Here is a 14,538-nt window from a genome sequence, read left to right as displayed (position 1 = left end):
CAGCTATGAACATTGATATGACTGCATCACTGTAGTATGCTGATTTTAAGTCCTTTGGGTATAGGCCAAGGAGTGGGATAGCTGGGTCAAATGGTGGTTCCATTCCAAGTTTTCTAAGGAATCTCTATACTGCTTTCCAGAGTGGCTGCACTAATTTGCATCCCCACCAGTAATGTATGAGTGTACCTTTTTCCCCACATCCTCACCAACACCTATTGTTGCTTGTATTCTTGATAATTGCCATTCTAATTGGGTGAGATGGAATCTTAGTGTAGTTTTGATTTGCATTTCTCTTATTACTAAAGATGGTGAACATTTTTTCATATGTTTGTTGTTTGCTTATAGATCTTCTTCTGTGAAGGGTCTGCTCATTTCCTTAGCCCATTTGTTGACTGGGTTATTTGTATTCTTGGTGTAAAGTTTTTTGAGTTCCCTATATATTCTGGAAATTAGTGCTCTATCTGAAGTATGTGTGACAAAGATTTTCTCCCACTCTGTAGGCTCTCTCTTCACATTGCTGATAGTGTCCTTTGCTGAGAAAAAGCTTTTTAGTTTGAATCTATCTCAATTATATATGACTTCTTTCTTCTAGCAGAAGTTATAATTTGAGATAAGAGTTCAAATTTCTGGTTATTGTTTTGACACAAGGTTCTATCAAGCTCTCAAAACAAGATAATTCTTATTACAATTTTTGAAAAATTGAAAAACTATGGAAAATTCTTTGGTTTATTCTTTAAAGATAGTACATCCTGACACAAAAACTAGACATCTAATAGTGCCAAACAGTAATCAGTAGATTCATATTTTGATGCCTGGGGACAGTTTCTTAAATAGCATTAACACACTTCAGCCAAGGTACATTAGAAGCAGAACATACCACCAACAAAAACGATTGAATCTATGAACGTAAGAATTGATAAATAGTAAGAAATTTTATTAAGGTAATCTAGTATGTTGATAGCTTGATAAAAATGTTAAAATCTTGATGCTTCTTTGGTACTTATTTAATGTCATGAAGTACTATTTATGTCTTAATTTATCAATACATTACAATATCTCAATTCTTCCATTTCGTACAAGAGGGTCTTACCAATGAGCAATAGAAGAAAAAGAGAAGGAAAAACATACCACTGAGAGTAAGAAACTTCATCCATGTGGTTATATATGTATTACAAATGTATAAAATCATAATAATATGCTTTAATTTTCAATAGTATCACAAACTTCATAAATGAACAATTTATAAATGAACAATTCATTTATATTTTACACAAATAAGTTCAAGATAACAAAGTGGTGAGATCCAATAAGCAGCTCATATATTATCAATTATTTGAGGATATATTTGAATTATATTACATTATATCCAATTTTGAAGTGGGGTGAAAATAGGTACAATGTTTTTCAAAAGACGATCTGGCAGTTTCTCAGAATATTTTTAAATGATCCCATCTTAACCAGGTACGTCCTGTTCTGGGAACCTGTAGTCTGCTGTGGAAATCCTTCACTTGATAGGAAGTAATTGTGCAGGGGGGCACTAATACTTGACAAGAAAAAGACCGTGGGTAAAATAGTGACTTAAAAAACACTGGTCTCACCACTCAGAAGGATACTATTTGCTGCATCTGAAGAATATTGGCAATTATTAATTACAAATGATTACAAAATATGTACTATCCTAAGTCATGTTAAAATTAAACGATGTTCCTTTCTCTGTTTTGCATGTGTGTATGTGTGTATGCGTGTATGTGTATGCACCCACATGTTTCTTGCAGAGATAAAAGATACCAGCCATCCATCTCTAAAGGATGGATGCTTTGGACTCTGGAACAGATGTAGATGAGCTAAGAACTGTATGATGTCATTCTTTCCTCTTCTGAATTTCTTTTTTGTTATATATATTTTTTAGTTGTCAATGGATCTTTAATTAATTAGTTAATTTATTTATTCATGGGCAGTGCTGAGGATGGAACCCAGTGCCTCACACATGCTAGGCGAGCACTCTGTCACTGAGGTACCTTACTGTCAACCGTAGTCACCACACTGTGCTATAGAACATTAGAAATTGTACCTCTCACCCAACTGCACCCCTGTACCCGTTCCATCCTCTCTCTGTCCCTCCTGATCCCTGCTTTGCAGTCTCTGGTGACCACTATTTTAGATGACTTTTTACTATACCCACCAACTGACCTCCCTTCCTCAGTGACAGAAGCTTGGGGACCGCCCACCCTTCACCTCCAGTTCAGGGACAGGTCAGGTGCGGGCTGCTTCTCTGATGGCTGATCCACAATCCCCCATCACATGTGATATGCCATCCCCTGCCAGGAATTTTTGAAAAATATTTTAATACCTCAAATCCAAGAGCAAATAGATATTCCTTAAATCTACTACCCAATAGATAGTGAAATTATCTATTGGGTTAAAACATCATTTTGTTTAGATTTCTAGATTATTGATGTTAAAGGAAAGTTATGGATGACATTAACCCTTACTTTCTTATTGAGAGATTTGAGTTGCAGAGTTTGCCAATTTGCCTTCACTCACACTATAATTCTTTCTTTTTCTTTCTTTTTTTTTTTTTTTTGTGTATGTGTGACTTGTTTGCAATTCCTTCACACACAGATCCTGGAATACTTCATGGCCCTTTATTTTTCCTTTAACAAGTCCTAAACTGATAACTACTGATAACTACCTTTTTTTTTTTTTTTTTTTTTTTTTTCTGTGCTGGGGATCAAACCCAGGGTCTTGTGCTTGCAAGGCAAGTACTCTACTGACTGAGCTATCTCCCCAGCCCAATAGCTACTTTTTAAAATGCATCATGACACAGGAAACAGGACTCTCACTGGAAGGAGCTACTAATACTGTTCTACCACCAACAGAAATTAGAGATGCAATAGTGTATTATTTCTACTTGAGAAATGCTAAGGAAATGTGTGAGTTCTCATTAAACTCCTTTTGGCACTTTGTGGAAGGAAAACAACTTCAAAATTATATTTTGTATAATTTGATACACACTCTGGAGGAAAATATCATTCAGATCATTCAGCAACGTAGTTATATTTTCAGATCAGCCTAAATATAGAGTCAATGATCTTAAAACATGCAAAGAGATACCAGAGGAAGGGCTTCTTAGAGGGTTCTTAACCCATTCAAGTTCTGACAATGGAACCCTGTGACCCAGTGAGTGCTCAGAGTTTAAGGGCATGCATTCCTAGGGGTGGTGGGAAGTGTGGAAAGAAAGGAGTATTTCAGGAAGAATGAGGAATTATGTTTGATTTTTCTGCCCAGGATTTATGTGAAAATTTTCTGTATTGCTTTACTTTATAGTTTCCCTAACACACACACAAACACACACATCCCTCCTCTATAAATTCTAAGTGCCTCCATGAACCATGAATTCTATCAGGGGGGATTTTACAAACATGAGCTGAATGAAGACCAATTTCAGGGAAGCCAGTAGTGCACATTGATCAAGTGTCAAGTGAGTTAATATATTTTAAGAACAACAAACCTATAATTTTTGCCCTCCACATTATCCTTATGAATCCCCAAATCAAAGAAGGAAAATATCATGCATTTAGAAGCTATGGTGCATGCAACAGGCATGAGATCCTATCACTTTTATTTTGTCTCTTTCTAATATTATTTGTAAATTAAATTCTAATTCTTTACTCCAGTAAGTGGTATCATTGGCATTTGAATGATCAGTGCTGGAGAGGACCCAGGTGTAGCCACAGACTTGATTAGATCGTTGAACAATGCAATGTTACCCTGCTAGACAAACCTTTTAAACCATGAGATCCAAGAGAGCAAATGTATTAAATGGGTTACTGAAGTAAATGAATAATGAGACACAGGACCTTTACTAGTGAGAGAGGAGAAATTGGAGACAATAAGTGAGTTGACTGTTCCTCACTTCCCATCCTCCTCTTCTTCCCCCTCTTTCTATGGCTCCTCATTTATTATTCAATATATAAATTGTTTGGTTGTGTTAGTTGGAAGTATCTATTAAGAAACAGTTTCTGTGCTTTTGGAAATTACGGTCATTTAGGGATCACACTTCCTAAGGATAAAATTTCAGGCCATGAAGGGATAAAGAATTCAGAAATAATGTCTTTCCTATTGTTTTTTAAAAAAATCATAGCACATAACTATTTCTCCTCTCATCTGTAAGGACACATCTACATTAATTCCTCAAGTGTTTAAACATTTCTAAAGGGGAACGTTGGAGAAAATAAATGTAAGACAATGTACTATTTTCCCAGAAAGGAAGTGACCAAGCTAAGGAGCAAGTTAAAGGAGTATAGGAGCTAACTAGGAAGAGCTCTGTCTTGGACTGTTTGTGCGGTTAGAATAGAATTTCACAGATTGGGTAATTTATCAAGAGACAAATTTTATTTTCCTCACTTCTGGAGTCTAGTCAGTCCAAGATCAATGCCCCTACCGATTGGGTTGTCTTATGAAGGTGTGGACTCCACTTCAAGATGGCACCTTGAATATCAAGTCCTCCAGAGGGAGAAATGCTGTGCAGTCATGGAGGAAGGAACAAAGGGAAAGAAAGATCCAAATACCCTTATCAAACCCTTTTTATAATCGCATTATCTATCCCTGAGAATAGTGACCTCATGACATAAGCACCTCCCAAAAGTCCCCACCTCTCAACATTGTTCAGGTTGTAAGGGCACTGTGATTTTGGAGGACACATTCAGATCATAGCAAACCTCAACTAGTCAAATTTGAGGCAATTTGAACATTAAAATAAACTACCCTTAAGAATATAACAAAATAAATGGACAAATACATCAATAGAAGGAAAGTTTCTTCCTTAGAGTAGTAAGGCTGACTAATATAGAACATGTGCTTAGAAAATCATCCGTAAAATATAAACTCATCATGAAAATCTGATAAGGGATGAGATGCTTAGATAGTGCCACTAACTTAGATATTAATCATAGAGTGAATATTCACTTTACTATACAGAAACCCAGTAAAACACATTAATTCAGTCTCTAAATATCATATCACTAATATTTGGATTAACTCTCAGCATGCTTTCTCTAATAAAATAAACTGAGAAAGAAACATCATTTTGTGATATTCCTGATAAAGATGCATAATCTGAATTGAATCATGAAGAAACATCAGACAAACCCAAATTGAATAACATTCTACAGAACTAACAACAAATGAAGACATAAGAATTCTCTCAGATTAAAGTTGATTAAAGTGATATGGCTAAACGAAGTAGCCTTGATCTTGAACTATTAACAAAAACAGCTGTTATGAACTTTACTAGGATATTTGATAAAATTTGAGTATAGATTGTAAATGAAGTAAAACTCTAACTTTTTAAATTTCCTGGTATTGATGTTGATACCTTGGTTAAGTCAGGGAATAGTCTTTGCTTTTAAGTAGTACAGACTTAAAGTATTTAGGGACAAAGTGACATGCTATTTTCAACTTACATTCATTGCTTAAGAAAATAAGTATCTACTCTACCTATCTAGCAAGCATCTAATCTATCGAGCTATCTCTCTATGCTTTTATCTAAAGAAGAAAGTGAGACTGAAGGGCAGTGGTAGGGTAAAATAGATGTGAATATGTAAATAGTGAATAGAAAAAGTGAACAGTGAAGCGGGTAGGAGAATTCCATTTCTGATTCTTGCAACTTTTCTGTAAATTTGACATTACGAGTCAACAAATATGATCATTTTTTTGAATGGGAAATATATACCAATAATCAGAAAATTAGTTGAAGTTGACAGTTTTCTAGTATAATAAATAACTAAAAATGGTCACAGAAATATAAAACAACAGAATAGACAGTCTGGATGGTTGTCCAGATGTCTTATCAACATTTCAAAAGAGAGATAATCTCTCATTTACTCATACTATTCCAGAAAGTAGGAGAAGGGAAACCTGGACTCTCCTAATGGATAAGCCTCACATGCCCTCGGAGTGAAATCTTACTAAGGAAAGCACAAGAAATGGTGTCACTCATTAGTTTATTTTATGAGCATAGTACGTAGATAAGAACACCAACATGGATAAAATAATTATAAAGTGAACCTGGGGTGCTAGAAATTTTGTAGCTGTTGATTTTAATCTGTGGTAATTACATGGATGTTCACGTTTGTGAAAATGCATTGAGTTGCACCATTAAATTTGTGTGATTTCTGTGCCTACTTATATGAAATGTTATAATTCAGTCAAAAATTTGTAAGTGTACATGTGGATAAGGGAAGTGGTAAAATATCTTTGCTTGTACAGTCATGTGATTTAAAAACTCTTTTTCTTGATATTTTAATACATATTAAAGCATTTGAGATGTTTTATGCAATCTTGGAAGCTTTATCCTATCCCCTCACTTTTTCCTTTAGAAACCCATTTAAGCTTTGCTCACAAACATTGAATAACCTAAATATGCAATTCTAATTGCAGATGATGAAAGATTGTGAATTTTTTAAAAATCTAGATTTTTTTTTGTCTCACATAAATAGCATTTTTGGTTGTCCCAAACTTTATTTTTTCTTAGCATTTTCAGTCTTTTGTAACTGGCTGTATATAGCAGAGTAGTCTTCTAGTGCACTTAAAAAGCATAGAGAGCCGTCCAATGTATATTAATCCACTGTGAAAACAAATAACTCGAGTGTTCGCTCTCTTGCAATTTCTGCCATTAATGTTGGTGGTTGGTACTGATGATATTGGTCAGCATGCTGCCAATACAAAGACCTTAGAATTTCAAAAACTTTTACTTTTTTGTCTCCTGGTTTTGTGCATAGGGTACATTTAATATGCATTTACCTTCTCCTCAGAGCAAATATTATCTTTATTTCTCACAGATGGAGAAATATTGCAAAACAACAAATAGTTTGTTCTGCTTGATTTTTGCACCAAGGCACTGGGAACTATCTGGTGATACCAAGAAGAGAATCTTCATGGTTGAAATGCAGAAGATAAAATATACCCAAACAAAGAAAAAAAAAAAAAAAAGCCCTTTGCTTTCTGGCATTACATCTACCATGATGTATTTTCTGAAAGCCACCCAAGTATAACTATTTATTTTAACTAAAGTAATCAAGATTAATGCCAGCAGTTATGACACACACTGTTTGCTAAAGAACACATAGAACAATTGCTCAGGGCAAGCTTCATTAAGAAATCAGATAAAATTAGTAAAACTGATTATATTTCAAAACTCAGCAGCAGCTAAAATTGCCATTCAGGAGCTTCCAATTAACACAATTGGTCTTGTTCACAATCAGCTATTGTAATCTCATTAGCTTATTATATTTTAATCATTGTGATATCAGCACAGCAAATTTTATTTTATTTTGCGTGACTCAGAACTGGCCAAATTGGATGTGTGGCCCACCTAACATTAGAGGAACAGAGACCTTTGGAATTTGGCATCTTGCCTGTTCTTTCGGAGAATTATCCTGATAAAGTGTCAAATGCCCATAGATTCCCCCATCTCTAGCAGTGAGAAGTCTTTCTGGAAACAGACATCTAATTTGGCATCCACTGATGGGGGGATTAATTATATAGCTGACACTGTGACTCAGATCATCTTGTAATGGCATTTGGAGAATTGACAGTTTATACAAGGAAGGGAAAGAGATTGAGAAGAGAGGGAGAGAGGGAGATGGACTCCTCGGAGGACCTGTGTTTAACTATTGTACCTCTTTGTTTTACTACCTTGTTTCATGAATGTGTTCTGAAGATACTGATCATTGCAAAAACAACATCTTTCTGTCTTTTTGGTAAGAGCAGCCAGCACATAGCTAGAAAACTGGTGTTTCATTGATACCAAGTATTGCCTGCTGCAATGAGATTATGTTCTATTGCTGGGAACTGGGGTGTAACAGCCATCTACAGAAAGCAATAGGTTGCCCTATTTTCTGGCTGAAAATGCTGCGTGTTTTATGAACTGCCTCTATCTTGCACACCAGGGATGTTTCTGTGGCTAAAGCCATAATAGGATTTTCCTAAATGATACAAAAATACAAATATTCTGACCAACCAGCTTGCAGAGGTTACTTATTTTCCAGCAAGCTTTAATACTGTGTGTTGCCTCCATCTTTTAAGCATATTTTTGATTTGATTTTCCATTACGATTTCTTTGTGTAAAAGCATCAATGATCAGTAATTGTGTTCTGCAAAAAGGAAAACAACAAAAGCCGTGTGCCAACAGACATCGGAGTCCTTGTTCTTGGCAGGACCCTGTGAAACTGGAAGACACCAAGAGGTAAACATCCCGAGATGTGTGGGCTGGGAAGTTCAGAACGCCTTCTGCAGCCTTGAAACCCTACTAAGCTTTCATTTTGTAGTTGAGACTAATTCTATCTTTAAACAACAGTCTCTTCGTTCCTGATATTTTCATGTCCATAAATAAATAAATGAGGAAAAGTGCCCTTATAAATCCCAGGAGGGGAAGTTAAATGAAAATAGAAGATGGAGTCCTTCTGTGACTATCATATTACCATACCTAAGCACTAAAAAGGTGAACGTTCATCATTATTAAAATCATTCAATTTGTGTCTTTAATTATAACTTTTGGGGGCATGAATGGCTCCAGAGAAATTAGTCTTCTATTTGCTCCATGAAAGAATTTAATAAGTAATACATTATGTTAACTGATTTTTTAAAATCCATTTAATTTTTCCCTGAATTCTATTTTAGGATGATGAGGTCTGATATCGCAGAAATTCTTGTCCAGCATCTCCTGCTCAGATAGTCATCTATCTTTGTTTCTTAAAACATGAGGTCCTGGACTTTGTGTATTTAACTCACAAACCACTTAATGTGAGCCACCGCCTACGTGGCCATGTATTAACCAGCTGCAGTCTCGGATTCCCTTTATGAAAATCCATTCGCACTGCTTGCGAGATGGTCCCAGGTTGCCTTCAAGTCATCGTCTTCATTCCTAACGGTGACACTTGCATATTTAGAGCTTCTCAGTTTGTGCAAATCAATAAAACTCCCTTCCCCTGTCTGTGACTTACTCACAGATGGAAACCCATGTGACAAGGGATCGCATGGGCTTCGTGACAGAAAGAACTTCTCATAATCCTCCACGTCTATTCCAATGACAATGGATAATTATGTTGAATTCTCCTGAGCAACAACACTTGCAAACCACTTTTCAGAAGGTAACTGTGTAGGTTCCTCCAGAAATTCCTTGACTGAATGCAAATAGGAAAGGTGGAATTGGAAGATCCAGCATCTTGCTTTTTATAATTTCAGATAAAGAACATTTTTATTGGCAGACCATAAGTCTACCTATGAGTATAAATATGTGAGAGTAGTAAGAATGCAAATCTACATTTACAAAAGGTTTAATACATGCAACTTTCTTTTTTTTCTAAGTCAGGTTTTATTGAGGTAGAGTCACTTTGTATACTTATACGTACACACACATACATGCACAGGTGTGATTTAGTCAAAACTTGTCATGTGCAAAAACACTGAGTTTTGAATATTTAGCATGCCTACCATTTCTTCATTGCATATTGTGGGGAAAATCTATTCACTTTAGCCACTACCTTTTGTCTGTATGCATTATGTTTGGTGCATGACATTAAAGAATTTATAAAAGCATCATAGGCAGATTAATTCCAATATCAGATTACAACAGTTTTCAGTGATTTTTTTGTTATTCTTGTTAATGTTGCTGCAGTATGATTTCTTTAGATGAAATCTGACTTGAGTAAGAATTTTAATAAGGCAAAAGCAAATTTTCCATATTTGAGGTGGGGCAGAGCTCAGAATCCCATTGGATTTGGTCCCTTGTTGTTACCCACTATGAAACTTTAATAAATGAAAAATTCAGCACAGTTTAAAAATCGCCTTAATACTATCAGTTTAATGAAAGTACAGATGAATAGGAAACAAAGGTATAAATAAAGTTTACATGAAGGAGAGGCTATCTCATTAAAATCTGAGTCATTGTTTACCAGAAGCCTAAACATGCGACTTCTATCGAAGGGACAACCTATTATTAACAAACAGTTTGAGGAAAGGTACGGAGGCACACCAGGACACATCCGAGTAGGAAATTATTATAAAATAGGTGGAGGGACGTGGCACAAAAATAAAGGTGGAGGGGGGCCACTTTGGGTTCAGGGATGGTGCTGAATGTATTACTGAATAACTGAAGGTTAGCGTACAGCGTGGAGCCGGGATTGAAGTTTTGGGCCAAGAAATAGCATGATGAGATTTGTATCATGGATACATAGCTCTGGCTGCACAGCAGAGAATTAATTTAATAGAATCAAGACAAATAAAGAAGATGAAATTATTTAAAGCTTTAATGAGGTCACAATAACTGATCTGAGATCACACAGCTAAAAATGGCAGTGACAATGGAGAACCAAGAAAAGACTTGAAAAAGTTTAGGAGGCGATACGAACGAAATAGCCATGCAATTAATCAATGTCAAAAACAGCAGAGGATAAAGAGTAAGCATGAGTGGTATGTGGGAGGGGACCAGAGCAGTAGTGCTAAGTTGGAAACAGATTGAATGAGAGGGACGTGGGGCATATCCATGTAGATATGTTGGCTATTCATGTTTGGAGTTTAAGAACCAGATTGGAAGAGTAGATTCAAGAATGTTGGTAAGCAGCAAGCATAAATAAATAGAATTTGTGACTGTGGAATGAGCTGCCCCTAGAAAAAGGAGAACTGATGAACAGATGACCAGGACATGTCCCTGGGAAACCCCAGATTAAAGCAACAAGGAGGATGGGGACCAGAAATGGTCAAGGAGACCGGAGGAGAAAAAGAAATGAGAACTAAAGCTAAAGAAAAAGAGTATTGAGAATATTTTTACTTAGCATTATGGTTTCTTAAACATTCCTAAAAAAACCCATTCTGTCTTACTGGCTGCTTCTGCCCATGTCTTGCAAACATGGGGTTTCTTACCATGAATTAAGTCCAGGCCTTTCTTTATATTTTTCTCAGAGGGATTTGTCCGAATAAAACTCAGCACTGTTATCTGAGGTTACACTTACTGTCATGGTCCAAATCTTCTCATCCAACCACAAGATGGAAACCTTCTTGGATTTTGATGTCAGTCTGAATGTGGCTTTACCTAGCCATGACCTGTTTGCCTCTGTGGCAGTTTGTCCCTCTGGAGAATAAAATTTCTCCCCACTTCTCCAAATACCTGTTCTCTCTCCCATCAGCTACCCTCTTCCCAATCTCCTGAACAATTGCCTAGCAGAATATATGTGCATGCATCAAATGAAATTGACTGTGGGTTACCATGGGCACCTAATGGGGAAATGGTTCTTTGAGATTTGCAAGAAGATCTTCCATACATTTTACCTGATTTAGTCTAAGATTCTTTTATATTTAGTTGAACCACATGAAATTGCATTCTTGTAGGTCAAAAGATTTAATATCAGTATTATCATGTTTTGACCTATTTTGTGTTTCTAAATCTTTCTTGCCTCTTAGTCTTCGAAAATAAGATGCAAAGAAGACAAAGTACAAAACAGCAACATACCCTGCTTTTGGTCAGAAATCAAGAAATGTTCAAGATTTAAGATTTATGCATCGATTATGTATTGCGTCGGAAGGATTGCACAGGTGAGTCTCCTGATTCAGTACATATCAGACACTCTGAGGACTGTATCCATCCCTTACAGTCCCTAAGGTACTAGTCATTAAACTGCTCCTGCTGGGTTTAGTGACTAGGGAAGAGTCAGTAAACCTCTCCAAGTGTGGACATCCAGAAATAGCTAGCTCATTTGTTTATTCATTCAATTAAAAACCAATTATTCTTTTGTTCATTAAATGAACATTTATCTGGTAGCCAACACATGCCATTTAGGAGTATCTGGTCCATGGGCAATTGCAGGATTTAATCTGTGCATCGGGGTACTTTTCTTTTTTTAATCATATAGCTTTGTATCATCAGAAGAAATTTAATAATTTCTGGCCATAGAAGATTATAACTGGGGGAGACGAGCTCTGGACATTTCTTTAGATTCAATCCTATCACACCTATATGAATTTGAAGGAAGGACTCCAATGTTCCCACCCTTCCCAGTCTTCTCTGAACTGACTACCCCAATGGATTCTGGCACCACCCCCTCCCATTCTTCCCCCTCTCCCTACACCTGTCTCTGCCTATTTTATGATTTGCGTCTTTTGCACCAGGGTTTCTCAGCCTTGCCAGTATTGGCGTTTGGGGCTACATAATTGTGGAGGCCGCTCTTGCTTTGCAGGGAATTTAGCAACATTCCTGGCCACGACCCACTAGATCCCAGGCACACTCCCCTCCCCTTCGTCCTCCATCCTGACCATTGAAGATGACTCTAGACATTGCCAAACATTCCTGGGGAAGAGGGAGGAAACACCTCCAGTTGAGGATGGCGGTATTTCCCCATAAAATGTGATTCAAGGTTTTCTTCCATCTATATGATCTAGGACCCCTGCAGGTAGATAGACATCTATTTTTCATTTTAATGGTTATCTGTTTACCTCTCAGGCAGAACATATGCTAACCATAGTAGAATATGTGCATGATCCTTTTACAACATGTATACTGTAATGTCTATGGAAGTTTGTTCTCAAAAATCATTTCATTGGAACCAGGGAGACTTTAATGAGGCTTCTCTACAATCATTATAACTAGTGTGTCATCAGTGGCTGACCTTGAACCCCCCTCATGAAAGACACAAGATGCTCTAGTTTGCCATGTGTCCAAGAATCGCTGTCCTCATTAAACAGGATGAGACTCAATGCATGATAGATGATTCTTTTCTTTCTTCCCTTCTTTGTTAAGAAAACACAACTTATACAAACGCTTAACTCTCCAAGTACAAAGCAGGTTCATAATGTGCTTTAGCAGACGGGGGCCAGAGTTTCATTTTCCAAAATTCACCTCTGCCTGCTTCCCAGGGGTGTTTGGAGTCCTGGTCCTGGCTCAGATCTGCAGGAGTAAGTGGAGACTCAGCCCAGGATCTGCCTTGGGTCCTCCTTCTTTCATCTCCCAACAAAAACTGAGACTTTCTTTTTCCTCAGGAAAACAAAATTAATTTGGAGTCTCTCAAAAATCTTGGCATGTAAAATCATGCAACAGAACCCCAATTTTGGGACCGCTGTGATTGCATTCCCTAGTCAAGCACCCTAGATATCAATACTTAATGGTATTCTCTAAGCTCAGCCAGTGAAGAAAATAGGGTTGTTATCTATCAAAGCACATTTTAGTTTCTGACATGTAAAAAGCAGCATGGGGACTGCAGGAAGGCTGAAATGAAAGCCTAAAAGAAAACTCATATAACATCTGGTGTCCTTTATCCCCTGATGGCCTTTCATAGTATGATATGATGAGCTTGTTCTGATTTAAGACCTGATGATTTGGTTGGGGAAAAAAAAAAAAAAAAAAAAAACAGGAGGAGGGGGCGAGATGCAGCCAGACTGGCAGCAAACGGGGATAAAAAAAAATCTGCTCAAATAATTGGAAACACGACAGTTTTTTTTTTTTTTTTTTTTTTTTTTGTAGCTGATGCCAGTGGCGTCTTAGTTTATCCATCTCTCTCAGTTGAATTTGCAAAGTGCATTATCTTATTGGTTTTAAAGTTTCCATCTCACTTATTTGCGGGGGGAAATGTGAGCAAATCAGTCATGATGGATTGCCTAATTTTCTGGGCTGAATCAACCAGTTTTATGAGATTGTTGATTCCTGGGTTATTAGTTAACAGAAGCATTGATCAATTTTTAACCTAAAACACAAGTTTACCGAATTATTGCATTTAAACCATTTCATTATTAGTACCCACGTGTTAGTGATGAATATGCTAATTAAAGAATTGAGAAAGGGTCTCATTGATGAGATTTTCCTGGCTTTTTCTATTTTCAGTTCAAATGCTAAAACTGGCCTGAGCCACAGATGTCAGAAGATTAGTAATTACTCTACAAGAAATCATCTATGATCAAAAAGCCAGAGGAAGGAGCAGAGAAAGATCATTTCCTACCTAGAAAATATAGGTACAATTTAACCCATTGCAAATTTCTTACTGCTTCATTTGCAAAAGCCGGAAAATAAGGAGAACCAAATCCTATAGAACCATAATTTTTAAATTAAATGAATCATTTAAGGTTCATTGACTGTGGAAGTACCCCTTGGTAATTAACAAGGAGTAGAGTTTTTATTTGTTAATCTGAACCTTTTGACAAGAGAGGGGCTTCATGAATTCTCCAAATTTTAATGCTCCAATAAAAAGAATAAAGGTCCCTTAAAAATCGACTCCTTTAGAATTATTTCTCAAATTCCAAGAGCAATCATAAAAATAAAATTGAAAGGGGTTGTTATCTTAAAGAGGAATCATAACTCTGCCACAGTAGCATGAGAAAAATTAATATAAATTCAAGCATAATTTTTTTGACAGCAAAAATATTCCTGTTTTTTTTCTTTCTTTTGTTTTTCTCTCCAACCCTTTTCAGGTTTCATCTTAGTGAATACAAACTCTTGCTAGTCAGAACTGCATGCTAAGGATGTAGCTGCTTTGTAAAAGGAAAGAAGGGAGT

Source organism: Sciurus carolinensis, chromosome 7 (genome assembly GCF_902686445.1).
Source record: "Sciurus carolinensis chromosome 7, mSciCar1.2, whole genome shotgun sequence".
Taxonomy (NCBI): Eukaryota; Metazoa; Chordata; class Mammalia; order Rodentia; family Sciuridae; genus Sciurus; species Sciurus carolinensis.
Note: the sequence above shows the minus strand (reverse complement) of the source record.